This window comes from Melanerpes formicivorus, unplaced genomic scaffold, assembly GCF_026170545.1.
Source record: "Melanerpes formicivorus ecotype bairdi unplaced genomic scaffold, bMelFor1.0.p_v2 SCAF_12, whole genome shotgun sequence".
NCBI lineage: Eukaryota > Metazoa > Chordata > Aves > Piciformes > Picidae > Melanerpes > Melanerpes formicivorus.
Genome location: NW_027142364.1, coordinates 17684187 through 17710526, shown reverse-complemented (window position 1 = coordinate 17710526; position 26340 = coordinate 17684187). Strand labels below are relative to the sequence as shown.

At 42.4% G+C, this 26340-nt stretch overlaps 1 long non-coding RNA gene across 4 annotated transcripts in view; it reads left to right on the top strand.

Annotated features, from left to right (window-relative positions):
* LOC137444601 (uncharacterized) overlaps nt 1-26340 on the top strand; it is a 147312-nt gene that overhangs the window by 69811 nt on the left and 51161 nt on the right. The window contains exon 1 of one of the 4 annotated variants that reach the window (XR_010988192.1): nt 4781-7537. The exons of 1 other annotated variant lie outside the window; for it this stretch is intronic. This is a non-coding gene — a long non-coding RNA (uncharacterized lncRNA). Of the gene's footprint in view, nt 1-4780; nt 7538-24833; nt 24855-26340 lie in introns of those variants that run through there. 2 more of the 4 variants (XR_010988193.1, XR_010988194.1) reach the window with 2 other exon arrangements.

Sequence of the window (26340 nt, the reverse complement as noted above, 5' to 3'; positions counted from 1 at the left end):
CCAAGTGATCTGGTTGTCAGTTCACAGTAAATCTGATGGGATCTCCAGCTGATTTCCCAGATCTGTTAACTGCAGCCCTGAGGTATGAAAATGGTGATATGCAGTAGATACTGGTTTGGGATTCATGTGCTTTTGCTGTCTAACACTGATGGGATTATGAGGAAGATCTTTGATAATCCTGGGATCATCAAGATCTCTTGTTAATAGAAATAATAATTCTGTCTGAGATTTTAGTGTCTCTAGTATTCTTTAGGCAGTTTTCCATTTTGTGTGCAGAACTGCTTCAGCCCCGCTCAGGAATCCTGAGTTTCATTTGTGTGCTCAGATCCATTTTCATTGTGTGGACTGTTTTAGTGCATGTGCCTCTGTCCATCTTCACTCAAAACCTGCTGGTCTGAGCACTCTGCTGTGCAGTAGCAATTGTGGATTTCTCCCTCCTCAGCTGAATTCAAGTCACAGACAGAAAGAATGTCCTGAATAAAGGAGGCATGGCTTCTTCCAGTGGCAGAAAATGCTATTTAAATAGCATCACTGTTTCCTTATAAATTACCTGAAAGGACTGATGTTAGCACTCAAGGACAAATCATGTCTGTGGATCATAGCAGAAGGCAAATGCCTAGAGTCAGGTGCATCAACTCTGCAAGGAGCTGTTGTATCCTCAGTGCATGGGAATTTTTTGGTATTGTCTGATACTGTGGCACCTCAGTTTTTATATGTCCACAATTTAAGGACTGTGCAACAGTCTGGATTGTATTTTGGACTAGGACTGAAAGGTAATGAGTGATATGGAGGCACTGATTTATCTTATCAGTTCTAGCCCTTCAGATCCACCTTGAGACTCTATTATAGCTGCATAGTTCAGAAGTACATTTTTTGGATGTAAAATTTTAGGGAAGGAAATCCCCAACTCAGTTTCTTGCACGGTGTGTGGAGAAAACCCAATCCCTGGTCCTGTGCAGGGACATTTTAAGCACCAAGACAACCAAGATAAGGCAACTAATGCAATTCTAAGCATTTTATTAATGCCATCAGAAGAACTTTAAAAAACACTCGTTTTTATTTATCCCAAGCTCATTTGTTTCAGAAACATTCTTCAGGGAGTCAGATCCATGCAAATGAGACCAACAGATGCAAAACTTCAGAGAGATGTGATTAATTTAAAGCATTTTATGGTATATTAGCTCTGCCTTAGCAAGGTTTTAGTTAGGTTTTCAGGCCTTTCTCAAGTTCATATTCACAGGAACAATCTGTAGTGTTGTTGACCACCAGGAAATGCCTTTATGGCACTGATGGAAGGTGAAGTATGCTTAATGGAAAATGCAGCCTACGGATGTGGGTTTTGTTTTCAGAAAGACTATTACAAAAGCCTGGCTTTGCACTCTGGTATTTTTATGAGCTTGTGATTGCAGTCACTGCATATGTCACTGTGAGCTGGAGTGATGGGGTCTGGAGGGTAGTGTTAACATGATTCAGAGGGAATTAATCAACATTAGTCAGCACGTGTCTCTCATGTACTTGGGGTCATGGCCTGTTCCAAACGAACTTATTTTCTTCCTATTCAGTGATGCAGGAAGGAAGATTTAAAACCAGAAGTAGGGTAGTAATAGTGTGCCAGGAAGAGAAAGGTCACTGGGAACAATATGAAAGCTGATTAATAGGATCATCCTCACAGGTGAATTAGAATTCTGCAAATGACTTTTCTATTTCTCATTCTTTCCCCGTTGCAAAGTAGTTTTACCTTGGAACAATGCATCTGAGTAGGTGCACCTGGAAAATAAGTCTTAAAGGCTATGAGAATTTTTTCCCCATTGAATGTCTTCTGTATTTTTCTTAGTATGCACTAAGCCAAAGAGAGCTGTGAGCTATGCCTAGATTTTGAAGAAGAAAGCACAAAAAACAACCCAAAAGAAAAATGCCCAACAAACCAAAACCCTCGTGGCCAGTGACAGTGCAGTGTGCCCAGGTGGCCAGGCCAGGAGGGCCAATGGCACCCTGGCCTGCATTAAGAACAGTGTGGCCTGCAGGAGCAGGGAGGTCATTCTGCCCCTGTGCACTGCACTGGTTAGGCCACACCTCGAGTACTGTGTCCAGTTCTGGGCCCCCCAGTTTAGGAAGGAGGTTGACTTGCTGGAACGAGTCCAGAGAAGGGCAACGAAGTTGGTGAGGGGCTTTGAACACAGCCCTGTGAGGAGAGTCTGAGGGAGCTGGGGCTGCTTAGCCTGGAGAAGAGGAGACTCAGGGGTGACCTTATTGCTCTCTACAACTACCTGAAGGGAGGTTGTAAACAGGCAGAGGTTGGTCTCTTCTCCCAGGCAGCCAGCACCAGAACAAGAGGACACAGTCTCAGGCTGTGCCAGGGGAAGTTCAGGCTGGAGGTCAGGAGGAAGTTTTACACAGAGAGAGTGATTGCCCATTGGAATGGGCTGCCCGGGGAGGTGGTGGAGTCGCCGTCACTGGAGGTGTTCAGGAGGAGACTTGACAGGGTGCTTGGTGCCATGGGTTAGTTGTTTGGGTGGTGTTGGATGATAGGTTGGACGTGATGATCTTGAAGGTCTCTTCCAACCTGGTCTGGTCTGGTCTGGTCTATTCTATTCTATTCTATTCTATTCTATTCTATTCTATTCTATTCTATTCTATTCTATTCTATTCTATTCTATTCTATTCTATTCTATCATATTCTATTCTATTCTACATGTAGAGATCAAATATGATGGAAACGATCCCTCTTGTCCACAGGCACTGAAATAAGAGTCTTGTTAGTAAGCAACAGTTTCCTGCATTATCCTATTCATGATATGCTTGATGTCAATTAACTAAGGTTTAGGACTCTCAGTTTTGTTATAGTCAGTATATCTAGGGGATAATGTAATGGTAATAAGTACGTGAATATAAGCCAGGAACCTGTGATGCAGTGCAGCTGCAAATAAGATCTCCAGAAGGTTCTGAAGATGAGATTTCTCTTCATTGCCTCTAACTTGCTCCTTAAATGGAATTTTTATTTTTTTATTTATTTTTTTTTTTATTTTTTAATGAATCCCCAGCATGTGGTGACAGCAACAGAAGACAACTGGAGATGTTGACTCTGGGAAGGTTTATAGATTATCTTTGGGGAACAGGCATGCCTGAAAAGAAAAAAACCTCATGTCAAATCCAATCTCCCATTGACTGCTGTCCTCATTTCTGAACACACATGTGCCTGACGCCGCAGTGAGATCTGTGGCAGTCTTGGTACCATGTTGCAGCGAAGTGCACCATATGTTACCCCTTGAAGAATTCTCCCAGCTTCCTATAAAATACACACAGCAATTAACTGCTGCTACCTTGATTTCCATGGGGAGTTCTGCATAAACACGGTCGGCCCTGAGGCAGCAGCAACGTCTGCTCCACAGTCTGCGGCCTCACGCGTGCACCTGCACACGATTCATCTCTGTTCAGTGCACTGCATGGAGTTTGGGTTGGCGTTACAAGTCTGTGCACACAGGAATAAACTGTGATGCTGGTTTTGCTACCTCTTCCATCTGCGGTGGCCAGCGTGCACAGAGGCTCTCAATATGACACAGTGTCTCATGTATGTAGTTAGAAGATGACTAATGAGAGCTCAAAGCTGTGCCCAGTTTGGCAGGAAAGGGTTGTGAAATTCAACAGGAATTTTACTTTGCATTGGTTCTAGAGGGGAAACTCTCAGGAATGACTGTGATGCCAAGGAAGGCATGTGGAAAAACACATCTGGGGAAAAGAGCATTCTGGAACTTGGCTTTTTAAACAGGAAGGTGGAGTAGGGACTGGATGCCCTGAATTCTGTTTGGGTTTTGGAGATCTGGTCTCCACGGTCAAGCAGCACCACAGGTAGGCTCTTAGATAATTGGGAAATCTCTGATTTTCAAATAAAGTCCCAGCTAACAGCTTGTTCTGTGACTCTCATTCCAGAGAAGATGGCAAAGTTGCACATCAGCTTAGAAAGGATATGGTGAGAGACTACAAAGAAACCTGCAAGTGTATGTATAGAAGTTTGATACATATTAGTTTTCAAGGGTTTTCTCAGACATAGCAATAGACCTGTAACATATAGAAGAGAAAGAGAAGTGAAGGCTCTGCCTTTCTTCTGAACTTAATTGTGAAACTGTCCCCTAGATTCAGAACCTGGATTTTATTTCTTAGGACCAGTTACAGTCCATCAGGACACCCATCTAGCCTATTCTTCTGACTCTGATATCCCAGCGGAAAGTCAGAGCATGCAGAGATGTTGTGCATTTGGTCAGCTGGCAGTATTGTATATGTCAAATTCTATCCTGGCATTCAGGGTGTCCTAGAGGATGAAATTTCATCACCCATGCCTCTGCATTTGGAGCTACAAATGGCAGGCCTCTTACCGAAGGAACCGTGGAAACATTTTGCAAAGCTGGAGAGTCACACTGGTGTTCCAGAGGGATTCTGCTGTGGGGCATGGGGCTGACATTGTAGTCCATCTCTGAAATGGAAGTTGTGCAGATCACTAGGTAGCCATCATAACTTCCTTTGCTGAAGGGAGTTGTCCAGTAGCAAGACAAGAAGAGTTTTCTTAAGTGCCTTTCCTGATTGTTTTGATTGGAAGAGACATGGCTGTCAAATCCAGGCAGACAATTTCTGTGTTCCTCTGTGACATTAAAAACGGAATGATATCTCTAGCAAACCCCAAGAGAACTGGGGAGGGACCTCTAGTGGGTTTGAGATGTGCTTTTATAATTGTTTCCTGCTCATCAGTATCTGTATTTATTCATCTTTCCATAGACCTAAACATTTTTGCAGGTATTAATGTATCTAACTGTATCTTGATGTGTGTGTAAGAAAACTACTGCTGCAACACAGGACACAACGTTGGAAAACAAAGACTGCTGATGACTGGATTGAAGTTATACAGATCAGGAGTTGAAGGCTGAAAATTCTATGCAATTCTGACCATTGGTTTTGTCTGATCATTGCAACATCTTCATCCCTCAGCATCCTTCATAAAGATAAGTTATTGTGTAAATGTTGAAAAGCACTCTGGGCTGTTTGCATTTGTTTGCTTTTTAATAGAATATTTGAATATTATACACAGTTTCTGCTATTTATTCCTTGTGTTGTTCTATGAAGATTTTGTAGCTCTCTTTTACCCATTTGCATGATTAGGCCTTCTCCCACTGATGTGAAATCTTTTCTGGTATGCTAATTATTCTTTACTGTCCTTTATAGACTTGTTAAGTGCTGCTCTGATTTTCTCCAAGCCTTTCCAAGGTTTCATTATGTCAATCTCTTGTCCAGTTTTAAGACTTGACAAAGTGAAATGTGTTCTTGGTTTGATTTGAGCACATTTCAGTTATTAATGCTAATGGAAACTTGGTGTATGCTGAGACTAGGACAGAACTGGTAGAGACTCTTATGAAGCACTGAAAGGGGAAAAATGTCTTTTATTTTGGCTGAGGTAAGGTAAAGATAAATACCTAATTTCCCTTCCGTGGGATACTTCTTCCTTCTCCTATCCTGTTTTCCTCTCCTCTGTAAAACAACCTTTCCTCCTCCTGATGTAAATCAACAAATTCTGGAGATTGTGAAAAGGGTAGGGAGACGGAGTTTGTTTAGTTTTACAATCATTTGTCGCTGTACCATAGCAGTGTAAGAGATCTGGGACTGTCATTTTTGGAGGTAATTTGCCTTATGCTCCTTGAAGAACAACCGAAGAGGATAGTAGATACACCAGGATTTCACAGGGGGGTGTGTGTGCAGGGATTTCTGGGGTAAATAGCAAGAAATTACTTAATAAGTATGGAAATTATTGCATTTTTACTGTTCACCAGTGACCAATTTGGTTCCAATGATTGCACACCTCATTTCTTGACAGCAACAAATTCTTGATTTGCTTTCAAATATCCAGTGATGTGTTTTAGTAGGCTGAGCATGTAGAAGTTGTTTTGGCCTGTTTCCTGTGCATGAGAATTATTACACTCAGAGTTGTTGGTAAAGTCACTTAATACTGCGTTATCTGTTGTGTTTTGAAATGAGGACTTGGTGTAATAAGATTTTGTTAGTTGTTTATGTAGATGTAGCTTTCTTTATGGTTAAAATGTTCAGTTTTTTGATGCTTAGGGCTATGCCTTTTTGGTTTGTGCCTGAATCTATTCCCCCTGATGAGGTCCTGTGAAGTGCTGATGTGAATCAGACCCAGACCCTTACCTCAAAATATGTGCTTGAAGGAAGACACTCTGAGTGTTATGAGTAACAGCAGGATAAAGAGTACAGTAATGTGCTTTGAGAAAAGCAGAACCATGAGGAAATCCTGGACTCACATGGACTTATGATTTACAGTATGTGTCCTGAAGCTGAGGCAGATTTCTACCTGTCCAGTGTTGTGGTGGTCTTGCCCTTTTTACTCCAGATTCAGCTGCCTGTGTGAATGTTACTCATCCTCTAACTCCTAGCCCATTACAGTCAATGACAGGACTGTTCACTGGTTTTCTTCTATAAGAGAAGTTCACTGTAGGGATTTGCTGTATCCAAAGGGCTTGGTTACCGCTGTTGTAGAGAGGAAAGAGGTCTCCATCCCGGCGTGCTAGCACAACTGGAGAGCTGCCCAACTGTCAAGGTGCTTTCACACATAAACTTCTGCTTTGGTGGAGCTCTACGATGTAGGGAAAATGCTGCTGATTTTCACATCTGTAGCAAGGCTCTGGTGAGCTGGTCAGTGACTGCTTGGAGGACTTGCTGGGAACATTATCACCAGCAGCTCCTCATGGTAGTGCAGACAGCAGATCGTATTCGAACAGTGAGTAGTAAGAATGTTGTAGTGGAATTTCATTTAAAAATATGATACATACTCTGTTTACACTAGCTTTGTTTTCAATAAATGTTTAGCAGAGGGAGGGAAGCAGGAAGAAATGCAGCAAATGAAACCTAGATATTGCATTTAGATAAATCAATGTCATATTTCAGGGCAGTTATTGACCGTATTCATTATGGTTCACTGAGCTTGTTCCTTGATCATATAATCTGTGCTAATTGACACAAATATATTTCCTGTAAGTTAACTCAGAAACCCTTTGTCATTGTCTAAGTTCAGGGTAACATCACCATAGTCAGTGGGAATAGCAGCTTGATGACTTCCACTTTGACAACGCTGTTATTTTGCAGAGATATTTAATAACAGCACTTTGGCTCCTATAAAAAACACCCAAACAACCATTTAATGTATTTATTAGTTTGAAGGAGGATGTTAAGCACTTATGTAAAACTGTTCCATACAAATCACTTGGAGGCTGTGTAGAACTCTCTCCTAGCACTGAGAGCAACGTGAAGAGTCACACATTGTTGTGAACAAGTGTTAACATTCCCAGAAAATTCTGTGAATCTTTGGGTGAAGCAGTAAAAATATCTCATATCTGTTAATCTTGTTCCCTCACTTAGCCTGCTGCAGCAAACTGTTGAAGGTTATGTAAGAACAGGGAAGCTTGCCTTAAAAAGACACAACTTTCAGGGAACATGGTGGAGATCAGAGCTTGACTACTGAATCGCCTCTTCTGCTCAGGTCTGTGCTTTTTCTCATAGCTATTTACTGACTCCAGGGGAAAACAGAAATCTGAAGAGAAGGCAGCGCCGCTTGCTCTTAGTGCTGCGTTGCTTCGTGGGTTGTAAGATCCTACCTATTTCTGGGTAGTTTGGTTTATTTTCTGGTTGCTTCTGTGACAGCTTTGGAAATTAAAGGCTCACAATAAGCACTGGTGTAAAGCTAGAGGGTGAAGAGCTAAAGTGCAGATATGCTTCTGTGTCCTGACATACCAAAGGTCTCTAATCACAACACAATTGTGATTTTTCTGGTCTATTAGAACAACTTGACTCAGCCCATCAGTCAGGGGGGGCAGTCAGAGGGAAAAGATGGGTTTCTTTGTACTCTTGCACTTGTAAAAAGCCCAGTGGTTCTGAAACCACCACTGTACTTCCACTTGCAAGAGCTGTGTGATTCCAGAAAAGAACAAAAGACAGAGAGACTTGTGCGTGCGTGAGGTGGCGCAGATTACACTCATCTTTTCCTGTGGGCACTTGGAGCAAAGATGAGCTGAGATTATCCACAAATCTCATTTCCCCTTATCTTGAATCATGTCAAGAGCCTTCTAAAAGGATTACAAGGGCTTTGGCCTGTTTCCTGTGCTGAGTCCTGATGGTGTGGCATTACAACATGGCAAGAGGGATAAAGGAGGCTGCTGTGCTTGTAGCAGCCCATCCTATGGCTTGACTGGCTGGCAGGTTGGTGTTTTTAGTTGCCTTAGATAACGCTCTACCGGCAGAAAAGTTTTGTCAGCTGAATTCTGTGTTGGCTGGATACTTTCTTTCACTATAAATTGAAATGTCAATAATTAATCTAAGAGGAAACTTAGATTGTGTTCCAGAGGAAACTCTATGGTTGTAAGTACCAGTTAGGCAATTCAGATCATGTGCATGGTAAAATCTTCACCTAGAGAAGGCAATGACAATTGCAATGAACATTCCTAGAAGCAATGTAAGTCCTTCTATCTCCAGTAGACTTTAACTTGCCCTGCATAAAATTTAGCCTTTCTTCTATCCATAAAACCTTTCAGATGGCACTAGTAAGCATCTGATAATGAAAGTATCCTGTCACCATAACTACACATTCTAATCCGGACCAGAACCCGCTTAGCCCTTGTCAGGTGAGGTTGAGTAAAAGGAGAGGCAATCTTGGAGAACCACTGTAAGGAACGAAAGAAAGTCAAGAGTTTATAAATAGGAATGAGCCAGAAGATGGTTGAACTTCTCATTAGGTCATGTCAGTAAACTGAAAGATTGTTCAGAAGCAGCAATCAAAATTTCTAGATGAATGTTTTTTAATTAGGAAGGGAAAAAAAATGCCATCTCTTATTTATGAAGTACCAGTGTTTGGTTTTGTTTGTTGGTTTGTTTAATTATGCCTTTAATTTTCCTTTACTACAGAATTTCTAATGTCTTGTTACTAGATTTTTGTCCATACAGCTTCTAGCTGAGGGCATCAAGATGTCTCAAGACCTTGATTCTATGAGTATTTCTCTAGATCATCCTGCGAGTGCAGATGATTTTCAGAACTGATGTTACACTGGTCCTGTGGAAATCTTGAAAGTGTTGTACTCTTTGCAGGCAGTGGAGACTAGAGTGAGAATTTCATGTCAGTATTATCTTGACTTTATAATTAGAGGTCCAATTTTTCATTGATGTAAATCAGACATTTTCACTCCCTTCACTGAAACTTCACTACAGATGAGGGTCTGGACCTAACTATTTAAAAGGTCCCACTGTGAAACTTTCATTAGTGGCTGATTTCAAGTATCTTTAGGGAATGCTGGAGGTGGGGAGATTCAGGCTGGATGTGAGGAGGAGGTTCTTCACCATGAGAGTGGTGAAACCCTGGAATGGGTTGACCAGGGAGGTTGTCGAGGCCCTGTCCCTGGAGGTGTTTAAGCCCAGGCTGGATGAGGCTCTGTCCAGCCTGATCTAGTGTGGGGTGTCCCTGCCCATGGCAGGGGGTTGGAACTAGATGATCCTTGTGGTCCCTTCCAACCCTGACTGATACTATGATACTATGATACTATGAATTTGACACTTCTCATCTTCACTGCCCTAAAGAAAATAATGTTCACATCCAAATATGTTAAGTGGTGGCAAGTCCTGTCTGTGTGTGTTGTGTGAAGCCCAGAGTTGCTCTGTTGTGTACAAACCACAACTTGTGACTTCTGACAGATTAAAGGTTTCTTGATATTTTCTAGAAATTAGCTCAGGATTTAGCACAGAGAAAATCCAGCACTACACAAACAGGCTGGGCTGCCACATGAGTGAAGAATGCATTAAAGCCCAGTATATACACAAAGTTCCAGATATTACACCCTTCTGCTCTTACTTCATTTCTTGAGGAATTCAATGTGAACACTAGCCTTAAAGAATACAAAAATAGCATTCCTGCTAAAAGGGACACTTTATTAGGCTTTGCTCATCATGCCATTGGCAGATTGAAAGCAATGTGTTTTAAGAACAGTAAAATACATCTCTGTACAGTGCAAGATAATGTGAGAATACAGTGAGAATATATACAGTGGATTCTCTGTCTTTCTTCCCAGCTCTAGGTAGCTGTAGCATCTGACCTCATTTTTGGTCCATGGCTATAAAAATACCCCATCCTTTACACATGGAGGTTACCTTGAATAACCCCTCCCTACACAGAGTTGTATTGCTGGCTTTCCAAATCATACAAATTACTCTGAAGTGCAAACCGCAATGGAAACAGTCCAAAATCACATTCTTGGCTCAGCTCATCACACTCCATGTGATTTGCCAGTTCCCTTTTCCTTGAGCTTTAGGGGTAGTTTATGAAAATGTTTGTGTCACATGGAACACTCAAACCAATGTGGGGTTTTTTCTGCTCTCATTACTTGCTGCTATCAAGACAGTATCAAGGAGGAGCAAATTAGTGTAACTCGGATAGCACATTTATAGCTCAAGATTATTTATTGTGTTAAACAGATGACTGGGTTTATTGTATGGTTCTTGAATTTAACACTTGGAAAAGAGGATCAGAGTCAAGACATGTGACTTGACACAAGGTGTCTTGTGTTTTCTCAGGGCTTCAACTAATTTTTCACAAATTATTGATCATTAAAATGTATCTGAGAGGGCGTTTATAGGAAGGGATTTCATTGCAAGATGCCCATGGCAGGGGGGTTGGAACTAGATGATCCTTGTGGTCCCTTCCAACCCTGAATGAAACTATGAAACTATAACATTTAAATAAACAGAGTATCTAATCTGCATTAAGAATATTTCAGAAGAAGGAATTTCAGGGGGAGAATGAAGTAGCCCAAAGTGTCTATGTACATGTAGTGTTGATAGCTGCTGATGCTGCAGCGCTCGTCGTGTCGTTTAACTTGTTCTGTACAGTGCTTCATTAAAGAAAATCTCTTGCTCCATGGCAGCTTGGTGATGAGCATCTAGTTTGAACACTGTTTAATAGGTGGAGAAAAATTACAAACAGGAGTGGTAGGGAATATTGTAAACTAATGTCTGAATATCCAGGAGAATCTTTCTGGTATGTTCAAAGGATAGGGGCGAGCAGGATCCATACAGCTTAAGACATGTAAGAGAAGCTAAAGATCAGATTATGATATCCTCCTGTAGCTGGCATGTCCCATGGGTCCTCACACAAATCTATTAAGAGCTAGTTGAATTAGGAAAAGAGGATGTTATTCTGTAGAGGTAAATGTATCATAATCTTACTATTAAATGGTAAATCCTCTGCAGGACTTTTCCTGGAGTACTTTGGAACAGATATGTTATTGCTATTGTTAACCATAACAGACTAGAGAGTAGGGATGAATTATTAAGTCAACCACTTTCTTGTGCAGAGACAGACAGTATAATTTCAGGTCCTAAAAAATGAAGCAGTTACATGCTTAATCCCAGAATTTGATTTCCTCTCTAGTCATGGGAAGGACAGATTGCAACATCCAGTGTATTAGCTTGCAGTACAATCTCTTCTGAGACTGCCTCTGCTTCAGATGAATGATCCCTGCACTGGCTTCCTGACTGGACTGAAGCTGCACTTGCAAACATTGCTGTGGGCTCTGAACATCTCAGATTTACTGTAGCCTTTTGATAGTAACACTTGTGGGTGTTTGTACTGCCCTAGCAACCTGGGTGATAGCTGGTGTTCACACTGTTTGAGTCTTGTGAATATTGTTATTCACTCGTGTAAAAATTATTTGCTATTAAACTGTTAATTAAAAGATTTCATATACTTGGTTTGGAAGCAAAAAACCAATCTCTATGGTATGAACAATCAGCTATACAGCACAAATAAGAAGTGGGAAAGAGTCCAAGTGAATATTCTACAGATTCTTTGGGTAAAGTGTGTTCATCTATAGCCTTTTTCCCTGGCCCAGGGAAATTGATGAGAGTTTGGGGCTTTGGCTCGGGCACTTCAATTGTCTGTTTTACAGTTACAATAACAAACACACCAGCAGTCTGTGTGCAAACAGCTGGTAATTGGAAAAAAGGGCTGAAGTTGTCAGCAAATGTGTTTGTCAGCACAGATCTGACCAGTTGTACACATTACCTTAGATGACATTTCTTCCCTTCCAAGAGAAATTGTAGAGTGTACGTCCAACTAGTTTCCTTGGTGTCTGTCATGCAGTGGGCACAGTGTTCTGTGGCACATATCCATTGCATGTTAAATACCCTCCAGCTCTTGCTGTTTATTATCAATCATAAATAGGCTGTTTTCCAACTTCTTTATCAAAGAACATTTCTGGTAGCACAGTAGACATTTGTGACAAGTGGAGCTTGGCAGCTCTGCCCAGTTTAAGGTTTGCCTATTGATGATAGGAGATGCTAAGTGCTCTCTTTTGGCAGGAGACTGATGACACTTTTAGAAAGAAAGGATATTTTCATCCAAGTTGTGGTGGTCATGGGGTTTTTTTGAGGGTTTTGTGTGTGTGTGTTATTGGTTGGTGGGGTTTTTGTTTGGTTGGTTTTAATTTAGGTTAAGCTCTATTTGTATTAGGCATTCTAGTGCACAGTTCCTAAGACACATCAGCTTTATGTAGTAGTCATAGAATCATAAAACCATACAGGCTGGAAAAGGTCTCCAAGTCTGTCCTATGAGGACAGACTGAAGGAGTTGGGGCTGTTCAGTCTGCAGAAGAGAGGGTTCTGAGGTGACCTAATTGTGGCCTTCCAGTATCTGAAGGGGGCCTACAGGAAGGCTGGGGAGGGACTTCTCAGGAAGTGATAGGACTAGAGGGAATGGAATGAAGCTGGAGGTGGGGAGATTCAGGCTGGATTTGAGGAGGAGGTTCTTCACCATGAGAGTGGTGAAACCCTGGAATGGGTTGTCCAGGGAGGTGGTCGAGGCCCCGTCCCTGGAGGTGTTTAAGCCCAGGCTGGATGAGGCTCTGTCCAGCCTGATGTAGTGTGGGGTGTCCCTGCCCATGGCAGGGGGGTTGGAACTAGATGATCCTTGTGGTCCCTTCCAACCCTGAATGATACTGTGATACTTGTGTTCACTGTAGCAATGGGAGCTGGTATTTCTTTCCATGAGATGCAGAAACCAAGAAGTCTTATTTCTTCTAGTCTCATACAAGCCTGTTAAATCCAGGTTTGGGTTGGGGAAAGAATGGGATGGAGAAAAGCTGTGCATCTTGCTACTCTCCATTACATGGATAGGGTGAAAAGAGAAATAACAGACTCCATGTGGGTGAAATCCTCCCCTGTATTGCACAGTATTGTCACTTCTGGACTGTAGTAGCTACTTTGTTGATTTATTGCACATACTGTGTTCTATAATTTCCTTTCCATGGCTTTTCAGATTGTGGCTGTTCTTGTACAGGTTGGCACAGAGTTCTGCCTTCACAGCGCACCCAAAATGGGCTGCGTTCCACTGAAGAGTCTGCAAGCACTCAGGATGTGAACGTCAACATTCATGTACAGGCAAGGGGACTTTGACACTAGTGGTTTGTCAAGCATCAATAATTTTGCTGTCCTTGGGTTAAGCAGCAGTTGATAGAATTTAATGCTGAAGTGCATAATATCAACACTTCATTATGATGCTTAACAATTAGGAAAAACGCCAGTGTGGTGCATGTCTGATCAGTTGTTGTGATGACACTGGTAATGATACAGTACATGTCTGGTGGGAGGGAATGTATATTCCCTGTCTGATGTGGGTTTTATTTGCCCTGATATTCTCTGTGTCTTTTCTTTCATGTTTTTTCTCTCACTTCCCTTTGGGCTATTAAAGATGATGTTTTACACTGGCCAGCTTTCCAGTATCTTTAGTACTCTGGTATCCAGTGGCTGGACAGTACCCAGCCAGGCTCTCACAAAGCATCACCCTGACTGGGATACTGAAAACACAAAATCTAATACAAGTAGTGGAAAACCTGAAGTCCAAATGAGCTCATCAGTTCATGCCCCACTATCACAAATGGAATATTTGCCTGTCACAATTCTCTCACAGTAATTAGCATGTCAAGACTGCAAATATTCTATCCACAGGGAGCTGAGGGATACTATGCTTTTAAAATACTCTATATGCATGATATGACTTCCTTCTCTGTTAGCTTCCTTATCATTTCACTATTTCTTTTGAAGTAAGAAACAGATGGCAGCATTCACTGTAATAAGTGCAGAAAAACATGCCAGCCAATTAGGGAGGTTTCAACTGACTGAAAATCTGGATCCTTTTCCAGTATTTTGTTGATTCCCCCTGTCCTATGTGTCTAGAGGAAATTTTTATTTATCATTTGTTTAATAGAATCATAAAATTAGAGATTAAAGGAATTGTAGGTCATTAAATCTCTAGCAATGAGCCTGAAAACAAAGACCTGAAACACAGTTTATGGATTTTTTTGTTGTTGTTTTTCTCCCCCTAAGGATCACTATGGGCTGCCATAAAGTAAGAAATCCAAACCCCCAGATCTCCTTGTCATTGTGAACCATGTCCCTCATTTGAATGGGCTGAAAACTGTGTTTATGGATGATGATCTCAAAATATTTACTAATTCCTCAAGCTCTAGCACATCAAACTCTGCCTCATCCAATAAATGCCCTTTCAGATATCACAGGATTTTTTTTTATTAACTCTTTCTTAAATCTTTGATGTCAGGTCAAGTTCCCAAAGCTCTGAAATTGTTGTTCCAACAGTGTCTGCTGTATCACAGTATCACAGTATCACAGTATCGCTAAGGTTGGAAGAGACCTCAAGGATCATCGAGTCCAACCTGTCACCACAGACCCCATGACTAGACCATGGCACCAAGTGCCACGTCCAGTCTCCTCTTGAACACCTCCAGGGATGGTGACTCCACCACCTCCCTGGGCAGCACATTCCAATGACTAATGACTCTCTCAGTGAAGAACTTTCTCCTCACCTCGAGCCTAAACTTCCCCTGGCGCAGCTTGAGACTGTCCCCCCTTGTTCTGGTGCTGGTTGCCTGGGAGAAGAGACCAACCCCTTCCCAGCTACAACCACCTTTCAGGTAGTTGTAGTTCTCATCAGGGATGGTTCCTATCATCTCATTCCCTACCAAATGAGGGAGAGATCTCTCATAAAAATATTAATTCTCCTTGGAACCACAATTGGAGGTCACTGCTGAAAACGCTGGTCAGTACTGCTGTGCCCCTTATGCATCTGTGTGTTCCTCTAGTAAGTATTACTGAAACCAGGAAAAAGGGCATTTTAACTTCTAATGCATGATTTCATTCCTTGGTTGTGTAGTGCTTTGATCATTTCACTTGGCTATTCTGCAGTCCAGTCCTCACAGTCGCACTGTTTGATTTCAGAGGCAGAACTGTGCAAGTTTCACTGCTGTAGCATTTCCAGCCCAACTTTTATTTTCACTTTATTCTACTGCGTTCTCCACAACTTTTCTTTGCTGTTCTTGAGATTACAGCCCTGAATGCCTACTGTAATGGCATTATGTATATTTCTCTACTAACCTTTTGGTATCACTCTTCTTCAATGACTTTTCAATTGCAGTCAATGAGCTTCTAAGGATGTAACCTCAAGCAAACCTGGTGCCACTTACTGGGATAAATGTAGTCTATGAAAGATGAAATTCTGCTTCAAGCACTAAAGCAATTTTCAGAGTAGCATATCAGCTTTTATCAAGCTTGGATTATTCTTCCTAAAGGAAGATATTGAGTATGTTTATGGGTGACTATGGTCACTCTGGGAAGCATTTGGTGGTAGTTAAGGGTAAAATAGTGATTGTTCTTCAAAATTAGAAACAACTGGTAGCTCTGCAGCCATGATTTAAATTTCTTTTTAAAAAGTCTTTCAAACCACAAAACTCTGTGTTGTGCAGTGATTGAATGCATTTGGACTTATGGAACTTCTCATTTAATGCTGCTCTTCATTGTTCTTGGCTGAAGCCCAAGCCTCACATCTTCTAGTTGCAGGATTCCTTTCTGCAAGCTCCATCCTTTGCTGAAGGCTCAGTGTAACACGAGACCATGCCCATTTCCCAGCAGGCAGCACATTAAAGGTCTGTGTGTGGACCAGCTGCAGAGACAGGTGTTATTCTGCTTTCCTTTCTTCTTCTCCTCTTACTTGGTCCTGTAACTTCCCTAACATACTGTCAAGTCCTGAAAGAAATGAATGAGTAAACCTTAGCAGTTTGGAGAAAGCTCTGATTCAGATGGTGTAGAGCTGGGAATTTTGGTCTTAAGTTGAATGCTCTTAACCACTTGCTTGCCTTTCATTGGGCCTGTATGAGAGTGAGCCAAACTGAAAATCCAGCTTTGGGGTAACTGCAGAGGTCACAGGCACTGAGCAGTCATCTTTTTGGGCCACATTGCAGTGCAGATGCTGCTGAAGCCTCAAAGTTTGGACAGGCACATGCATGCTCTGCTTTCCTCCCACAGAAGAACTGCATGCAAGTGACTGTGTGTGAACAACGTGTGAGCTGTCAGTGCAGCTCCTGCTTGTGCCTGTTTCACATGGGTGTTGCTTTTTTGTTGGGTCTAACTCACGGCAGCTTTGAAGCTATAGTAATCAGAGACTGTCTCTGTTCTAATAGTCTGGGATCTGTAGGAAGAAGAAGTAGGGCCTAAAGGAAGTACAGTGAGACACAGTTCAAACCTCAGCCTAGTTCCTTTACCAATTATTGATGAGATAATGTCTTCTTTCTTCTCCCATCACTATCACTTGCTTTCAGTGTTCTGCTCAATGTCTCATTTGAACCATAACCTTTTCTGCATGATCATTTTCTTATACACGCCTGTACAATATCATGTGGGGTTCTGCAGGTAACATGGACTAACACATTTTAGGAGCAGATTCTTTTTCAGAGGAAGGCAGCTTCTCTAAAAAGAAATGACAGATGGAACTTAAATCAGCCCAGTGCTGTGCCTTCCTTTCTAGCCAGTGGCAATCCATCAATCCAGTGGGGACTGCCCAAGGAGGTGGTGAAGCTGCTATCCCTGGAGGTGTTTAAGGAAAGATTTGATGTGGCCCTTACTAGTGACATGGTTTACTCAATGTGGTGGTGGTAGTCATAGGCTGGACTTGATGATCTCAGAGGTCTATTCCAGCCTCAGTAATTCTGTGATTCAGTGATTCTGTCTATTCATCAGGTAACATAATTTTGAGGATGATTTACCAGTCTACACCAGGTTTGTGGGCCCATTTCAATCACTCAACCCCTGTCTGGTATTACAGCATGTATGGATCACTCTGTCATCTTGAAATTATCACAGGGAAGACTAATGCTGAGGCCCTTGGAAAAGGATAGTAATTTGTGCAGTGGCAGTGCAGCCTGGACTTTTAATGTGCTCCAGCAGCTGATGTGGTTGTCTACTAGTGGCTAATGGTGATGGTCAGCACAAAGTGGAAAAGCTATGTGGACATTCTGGAAACCTTTCTCTGACTCATGCATGGCTTTTTTAATGTGTTAACAAGTTGGACAACTGTAGCTTCAGTTAAATTGCAGTGTAACAATTGATTTCACCTTTCTGTTATTAATTTGGTTAACATAATGAACACTTTCTACTGGATTTTTGGATAGTATGATGTACTAGCTTAGAGTGAAACAAATTATGGCAGTTTTCTTGAAAAAGGAAATGATCATTTAAATGCCATGAGGTGGCAGTGACCTCAGCCACTGAAATAATGACAGGTACTGAGGACACAAACATTAGCCATCCAGAAAGGTTTAACCACATCCACTGTTCCGCTTTTCATTGCATGGTCAAAAAGCTTTAAGTGTGCTATAAAATATGTGGAAAATGAATTTGGCTGATGGGGTAGTAATTTCATCCATCAACTAGTAAAACTGTCCAGGTCACATTAACTCTACTCTGTTCCAGCAGAGCTCAGGTAATCTGCTGAATTTCTGTTAGCAAGTTTTCAGTTTTAAAAAGCAGAGTGAGTTAGAACATGTAGAAATGCTGAGTTTAGTCCAATTCCTTTGTCTTCTTTTTAGGTTAAACCCTAGTAATGCTTACTGGGATTTTCTGTAAGGATTGAGGAGATCAGAGTGAGATTGTATTCAGGCTATTTAAAGCAAACACCCATGTTCACAAAACCCTAGCAGGGTATTGCCTTAACTGGACGTGGACACTGATCACATTATTGTGGCCACTCTCCACTGATATTTCTGATGCTCCTTGACTTATAAAAATGTTATACAGCATTGCCTAAAATCACAGACTCGTGGAAAAGAGTCCAACCATTATCTAACTGCCAAGACTGGTGCTAAACTGTGTCAGCACCACAAGTACCTGCAGGGATGGAGATACAACCACATCCCTGGGAAGCCTGTTCCAGTGTTTGATAACCTTTTCAGTCAAGAAGTTTATTCCAGTATCTTGGTGCAGCTCTCATCCTACCACTTTCTACTAGGGAGAATAGACTGACCCCCACCTCACTGCATCCTCCTTTCAGGGAACTGTAGAGAGCATATCTTCCCTGAGCCTCATTTTCTCCAGGCTGAACAATCTCAGTTTCCTCAGATACTCCTCATAAGACTTGTTCTCTAGACCCTTCACCAGCTTCACTGCTTCCCTCTGGACATGCTGCAGCACCTCAATGTCTTTGCTGTAGTATGGGCATGATGTCAGACTGCAGATCTCAGTCAGTTGCAGAGCTGCTAGTGTCAGTGGAAGGAAGTGCAATAGTTACTCTTGACAGTTGCCTTAGATGCTTCATATTGCCTCTGGAGCCTGGGTTGCTTTGAAGGCAAAATGTATGGCTTGTGGATTACCCTTAGTGAGGTCAGTGACTGACAAACTTACCTTTCTGAGCACGTCAGTCAAGGTATGGCTGCACAGGATATTCCTTTGAACCTCCCAAGATTATTTACCTTGGTAATATGTGGAAGAGTACAGTTTTGTAGAACATATTTACTGGAATTGGTCCTCACAGAAAAATGTGACCTTGTAGCAACACCTGGGTGTGCTTCCTCATTCTCTGCTCTCTTCATGTGGTGGGGCTGAATTTCCATACCCAGCACAAACCAAGCTGCAATGAGGTATGACAGTAGAACCATGGTGATACTCCATGCTTTCAGTTCAATGCCTGCCTTCTGTGTAGACCACTGCTCCCCTGCTTGCTTGAGTAAAGAGAATTAGAGATCTTTCTCATGAGGAAGTTTTGCTCTTATATTGCCTGGGTAGAACAGCAGCACAACGCCTAAGTCAGGGGAGAACCAGAGCCCAAACTTCACTTCTGCAAAAGCGGGCACATGAATCTGGTTGTGTTGTGAAGGGAGTGAATGTTATTAAAAGGAACATGTTTGTTCATGCTCCAGTATGTTACAGGGTGTTATAGATAGCTATATTTAGCTTGTGTGACAGCTAATAACCTCTTGTACGCTGACAAGGGAGAACCATGCTGACGCTTACTGTTAGAATACAACTCTTCAGTCCAATATCTTGCACTTTTACCAGCACTACCTTATGGCTTCTTTCAATACCTCAAGCAATTCTGATCACTTTTTCTCATGGAAATTGCTTATTTTATGTATCTCTGTCTGTGTATATATGTCTATTGCATGTAACTGTTCAACTGTGTTAGTTCGGTTTAGCAGTGGGTTAAATGCAATAATAATTTACATGTGAGATATGCATCTCCTTAAAATCTATTTCACTTGAAGCATAACAAATATCCAGAGGGGATGATGATAGATAATTGTTGGCCCAAATCACTAACTTGGTTCTAAAGTCACTTTCCAAAGCTTTGATTTGTATTGCTGTTTTGGATAATGTTTCCACCATTCTTAGAGGCTTTATGAAGTTTGAATGCAGGTTCAAATTATTTCCAGGTCTGGAGATGTGATTAAATTTGATTAATGTAACAAACACTAAAGTTGCCTCTAAGAGCAATATAGTGCTGGGTTGGTCTGCAGATTTTCCATTGCTTATTGTTTGCTGAGCCTGCAAGATTGAACTGCCTTGCAAATAGAGTCTGTGTTTTTCTATTTCCTTTTTGAGTTGAAATAGCTTTCTCAGAATTCCTACCTGTCTGTATTTTTCCATGTCATATCATAAACCCCTTTGGAAGATAAAGATGGATGTGCTGACAGCTGTGGAGTTGTTTTTTTTCACAGCCACTAATTATAGCTGTTGGTTGAGTCCTGCAGTAGTGATCACAAAAAGTATTTGTCTTATCAGGACAAGCCTGATATGTGGGGAGGAGTAATTATTTCCCCCCCTGTGTATAATATTCTGTAGATACCAAGGAAAAAGCAAACCTAGTGAGGGTAAGTGACTTCGAGCATTTTTGAGCATCTACCTAAAGACCAGATTTCCCTCAGGTGCTCTTCTGACTTTCTTGTCATCTGTTCTGAGGAAACCTTGCTCTCTCATACCCTCAAGCACCAGGGCTAAGTGGATGGGGTATTGAACAACAGTTTCTTCTGGTTTCAGAAGGAATTTGTGGAGCTGAAGGACTGCAGAATCTGGCTCAGCATCGGGTTAGCTCCATTACAGGGGTTTAGGTTGAATGTATATAAACACCACATGAACGTGCAGAGCTTCATTTTACATTCCTTTCAAATCAAGGGGTGATTTTTGAGATTTTCACCACAGGTGGTGCTTGAGGCTTTCCCACCTCCTATCTCAGGATTTAACATTTTGATTCAGTGGGTGGAATTTTCTTGGTGGTGTTGATAACCAACATTAGGATGAGGGTTTACTCTGTCCCCCAGCAACTATTATAGCAAAAAAGTGAGTTACAGGTCCACTCTGTGAGCCTGTGTGAAATCTGGCCCACAGCAGGGCTATAGTCTCTCCAAGCCCAAACAGCTGTTCATTTTATGCTTAGTGTGCAAGAATGGGTTCTTGTTAGCCCAGATTTAATTTGTCAATATGTTATCAATGTCAGTGATCTTTCACCCAATACTCCTTTACCTGTTGCAGGATCTGATAGACATGAGAAATGTCCTAACACATAGGGCCTGACATCCTTCACTGGAGAAGAGATAGTGAGAAAGGGTGAGGCTTTTGAAGTGTATTCTAATGATGTCTTCACCCTTCTTCCCCTCAGTGGGAAGTCCCTGAAGAGTGCATCTGCGGTAGAACAAACCTGTGCAACCCTGGGCAGATTGATGGAGGGCTGTGTAAACAGGCTTGCCAGAAAGGAAGGAAGTTGTTCCATAGCTTGTGACTTAGGAAGGTTATCGAAAGCACTGTGACATTTCCATTGTGTCTGGCCGTGCTCTCTATTAATACAACAAAGCCTCTGAACCTCCTACCTTGCTGTGCTGAGAATTGCTAGCAGCACCAATCCTAAGGCTCAATTTTCAGTCACTGCTTTCCCTCAGGACTCTGATGGCACAAGAACATGTGTGTGGTCAGGAAGCATGAGGCTGATCAATTCACACCTTCCCTGGAGGTACATCCTGTGCTGGCCTTACTGCACTCCTGAGTTCTGCACTAAAAATTACCTCTTTTTTTGTTATAGATGCAAAGGTCTTTACAAGTAAATCAAAAGGTATTTCTCTGTGAAAGACAGAAGGATGTTTCCTTGTGAGTGAGGCCCCTAATAGAGGACAAGTAAGTGATCTTCTCCAAAGTCCATCACAGGATGCATTAGCCATGAAAGAGAGTGCTGTCAGAAATAGCAAGAGAGAGCCTGTGAGAAAACAGAATGTTTACCTTCTATAAACTAATGAGGGGTTTGCTTTCAGCTTTGTGGGAAATGCAGGACTCACTGAGCATCAGGTATAAGCTGAAGTTACAGTAGAATCTGTTTGCATTTCTGGATTGGGATTTCAACCAAAATTATAGGGAGGCTGTCTCTACAGGCTTCTATCATCTTGTACATGTGTGACATCTATATAAAACACAGACACAGAAACTGAACTTAAACCTGCATTTAGGTAATGCAGCTTCACAAGGTGTCATACATCATTCCAGCTGGGATACTCATTTCTGTATGGTGTGAAGTGTCAGCAAGGGCAATGCAATGCACATTGGACAATACTCTTTAATAGCAGGCTAAATTAAATTGAATTAAAGTCGTGGTGGGCCTGTGAACTCACCCAGACAGTTACCATGGCTCAGCTGATTCACAGTGACTTGAATTCTTTCCATCACCTGAGCGTGGGCAAGCTTTGGTTTTGTGTAGGAGGAAAGTGCTGGCTGCACAAATCTCAGATGTCTGACCTTCCATAGCCTAGTTGTATCTCTCGACCCCTCTCTACCAAAAGCAGAGTATGTTGTTTGATGGAGGCTTTAGTTTGTGAAGATAGCTGTAGAAAGAACACTTACACTTTCTGGTTCAAAGGTCTGATTCTGCAAATCGTCTTCTGTTAGGTCTTCTCCCAGATAGCTCTTTGACATTACTTCTAGGCTTATTCTACATAAATGACTGCTGCTGCTGCTAATCAGCCTGTACTGCATGAAAGCTGTGCATATACCTGGCACCTCTGTCTTTGAAACCATTAGTGATTTCAGTTTTGGACTGTGTGGAACTCTGTTGATTGATCCAAAACACGCCAGCTTCTCAAAAACCCAGTTCTCACCACAGTACAACTGCCATCCAACCACTGGATTTACTGTGTTTGCCTTTGACCAGATTTGTCAGTAGTCTAGAGGGTTTTGCAGTAATAAATTGCTTTAGGTTAATGTGAGGTGCCTTCAAATCATCAGAGATTTCATTGTGGAAGATACTTTGCAGAGCTGCGTGTCCTAAATGGCTGCACTCCAGAGTCTGAAATTCCAATCTCATTTACTGTGAACGACTGGCAGCCAGGAGATGTGGAAGGTATTTCTGCCACACTGAATAAAATACAGGGGGCAGAGGGCCTGATGCTTCAGGTCCCATGGAATGCACGTGGGCTTCCCCCATCAATTACCCATGAATAAAGGAAACACTTCTCAGATAGTCATTAGGATAATAAGTATTATGCTTGACATCAATACTGCAAGATTTGATGCATCCTCAAGTAGTGGATACAGAGAACTTTTTGTCACTTCTGTGTCATTGAATGATCTCTGTCCAGGTGATGTTGCAGAAAGGCTAAGTGCTGGTCTTGCTCAATCTCAAGTCACAGACAGTGGCAGTGAGATGAATGGTGAGCATTTTTCAAAGCCCAGCATACAGAACCCTAATGCAGGTGATACGGATGTGGGCAGGCTCTAAACCAGGAGCCTGATGTCAAGCTGGTGAATCTATGCTCATTAACCCTGGTCCTCCCTACCCTGTGTTGCCACCTGGGAACCAAGCAAGTTCTCACTCCGTATTGACTTACATAAGATCTCATGGGATAATACCTTACATTATAAAGAGTTCTTTTTTATTGATTTGGGGAAGCTACTTATTCAGCTGTGTCAGCTGGGCTCACCTCCCTCACTCACCTGAAGGAACTCCTTCCAGTTTCCTTCACAGAAAGTTTCCTTTCTGAGGTGAAAGGCAGCAAGCAAAATAGAGCAGAGAACAAATGATGTCTCTAAATATCAGTGAAGGGCTTTAAGTAGGCCTTGCCAGACCTTGTCCACTACTAAGGCTCTTGATGGGCCACACAGTTCCTGTTGCCACATCTCGTAGACTAAGAAACTTGGATCCTATTTTTGGCTTTGCCATTGACTGGCTGGTGTAACCCTTGGCCAGACATTTAATTCCTTTGTGTTTTTGTTTTCCCTCTTACACACAGCCCGCCTTGTCTGTTTAGTTTGTAAATATGCCTGGACAAGGCTTGTCCCATGTGGTGTTTGTATAATGCCAAGTCAGCAGGGCTTCAGTCTTGGCTGGAGCTCAGAAGTGCTACCTGAGTATAAAGTTATCACCATGTAGTGCAGTAATCAGTTATCCCAGTTGATGCTGCACTGGCAGCTGGCTTCACTGACTCTCAGCAGCATGGATGAAATAAGAGTGGGTCCCCATGTAATCCCACAGCAGGCATTGTGGAGCTATAGAAGTAAGAATAATAATAACAAAGAGTGTGTTGGAGCCTCTGCACAGTTCTGGCACTGGCTGGGTTGTTGTAACAACTCTTTCTTTCTTTGGGCTGAATCAGTTTGGGGATGGAGACTGCAATGCTTTGAATGGGAACCACAGTCTCTGCAAGATGCCGAGTGAGCTGTGGCAGGTTACATCACTTGGGTTAAACACCTCCTTTCACAACACTGTGCTTGCTGGCATGCTCAGATGAGATGTCATGGGCTGCATGTGCTCAGAGACTGAATTACCCAATGTCCTACCCAGCTCCCCTCTGAGCAGGAGCGGAGTCCCAGTTCCTTTGCATGGGAGCATGGAGGGATAGAGAGGAACTTGTTATCTGTGGCTGATCTGGAAGGCTGACAGAATTAGGTTTTTTTTAGATCAAAACTACTCCAGACAATTTTATGAATGCAAATAAAGTCAGAGGAATATTCCTGGAAAGATGGTGGTCTATTCTAATATGCTTAATTGTGTTCTAAAGAGTATTTTCAATGTGCATCTCAGATCTTCAGGTGTTGCCTTCTATATGAGTGCTTTCACAGGCCCTGTGAAGTCAGCCCTGCTGCTATACAGGGTGGCACAGGGCATGAGATGATCTTTCTGAGGCTGTGATCAAGAGGCATTGTTCTATGTCCTGAGCCATGGAGAGGCAGATCAACTCACCCATGCTGTATTTTAAAGTGCATTTTTGAGGGTTTTCAGAAAGGGAATGGGGATAAAGCTAAACCAGTAAAAGGAAGCCCCACAACCTTAGCCCAGGAAAAGTGACCACTGCTCCATAATAAAAGATTGTAGGGAGTGACTTGGAGATTGAGGCAATACCCATGACACCCTTTTCAACAAGGTGAGTGGTAAGCTGTGCTGACTGTAGAAGCAGCAATTTCACAATATTCCTGCAACAGAACTGGAGGGAACAGTGTAGCAGGTAAGAAAAACTACCTGAGTTTAGAAGGTTTAATTCCCCTGAAGAAAAGCTAGGCTTTGTTCTTGAAGAGTCAAGTGAAATCCTGCTTGTAGCAAAAACTCTGTTCTCCTTTTGTATCCTGACTGCTTTCTGAGGTTAGTCAGCAGTGCGGTTATTGCAGGAGTCTGTCGGGAGCCGTGCAAACACACAGCGCTATTGCACCCATACTGGGGAATCCACAGTCCCACTGCCAAGGAAGGGTGTTAGTGGCTTGTCCTTAGGTACTGGCAGACCTGGGCTGTGAACTCATGTTTCTTACTTCTGAGCTTTGTGTGTGGATCTCATCATCATTACAGAGTTCACCTTAGTTGTCTCCTTGCAGAGGAGAATGGGGTTTTGTAATAGCAAGAACCTTGGTAGTGTGTGAGAAGTACAATGTTCTTCGTGTTCCAGATAAGTTGCTGAATCAAGACCAGAGCAAATAGACAAACTCGTTAAAAAGATGTCTGCATGTCCCACTACAATGGGTGAAACACTCTCTGCGCAGGGCTTGTCCTGACTTGAAGTTTGTTGGGAACATATGTGCCGTGATTGTGCATACACAGGTCCTGGTCCTTATAATGCTGCTGAGAAAAAGCTCCTCTGTATTGCCTGTTCTGTGATCTGCACCCTGCACGGTGCTCAGCAAATTCAGGATCTGTGGGGCTTGCTCAATACCCAGCCCAGGTTCTTTTCTCTTACTGAAACTGCTGGGCTGCAGAGGTTGGCAGCTCGGAGCTCTCTGAAATGGCAAACCTTCTGGAAGAGATATTGCTGTCGGCTTTCGCAACAGTCGGCTCTTTGGAAACATTCCTCCTGAATCATGTTAAAAGCAATTCCAGTGTCTGTAATTTAACTCATCCCTATCATCAGCACCAATAAATGAAACCTCTGCAGATTCCAGCCTCACCAGGACCTTGCCAAGAGCTGGCATTATACTGCTTGCCAAGTAACTCCTTGTAAACAGCGAGCTTTGAGCTCAACATGTGTGTATGCTCTTGCAGGGTGCTCTGTGTGTGCCTGGCTGGCACAGCCAGGAGCTGCTTTAGATCCTGCTCTTACAGGAACAATTTTATCTATCAGAATTGTTACCAAACTTGCACTGGCAAATAAAATCATCTAACTCCTAAGAGGTTACCTAGGTATGATCTATGAACTGATACAAAGTATGAGGAAGGTAATGGTTGTCTTTCAGCCTCTGAAAGCACAGCCTGTCTTGCAGCATTGCTGTGTGCCCATAGCAGAATCACCTTCCTGTTACTTGTGCATCAGAAAATGTGAGTGTGAAGAGAGCAAGGGTTTTCTAAGAATCTCAAGCTCTGCCACATCTCCTTAGGAGTGATTTGTGTCCCACAGAGATGGCAGGAGTAAAGGGCCAGGTACTCAGCTGGCATAACCAAAACCATTTCAGCAGCATCAGGCATTGTCCGATTCCAGCACTCTAGGGCATGACTATTAGAAGGCTTCA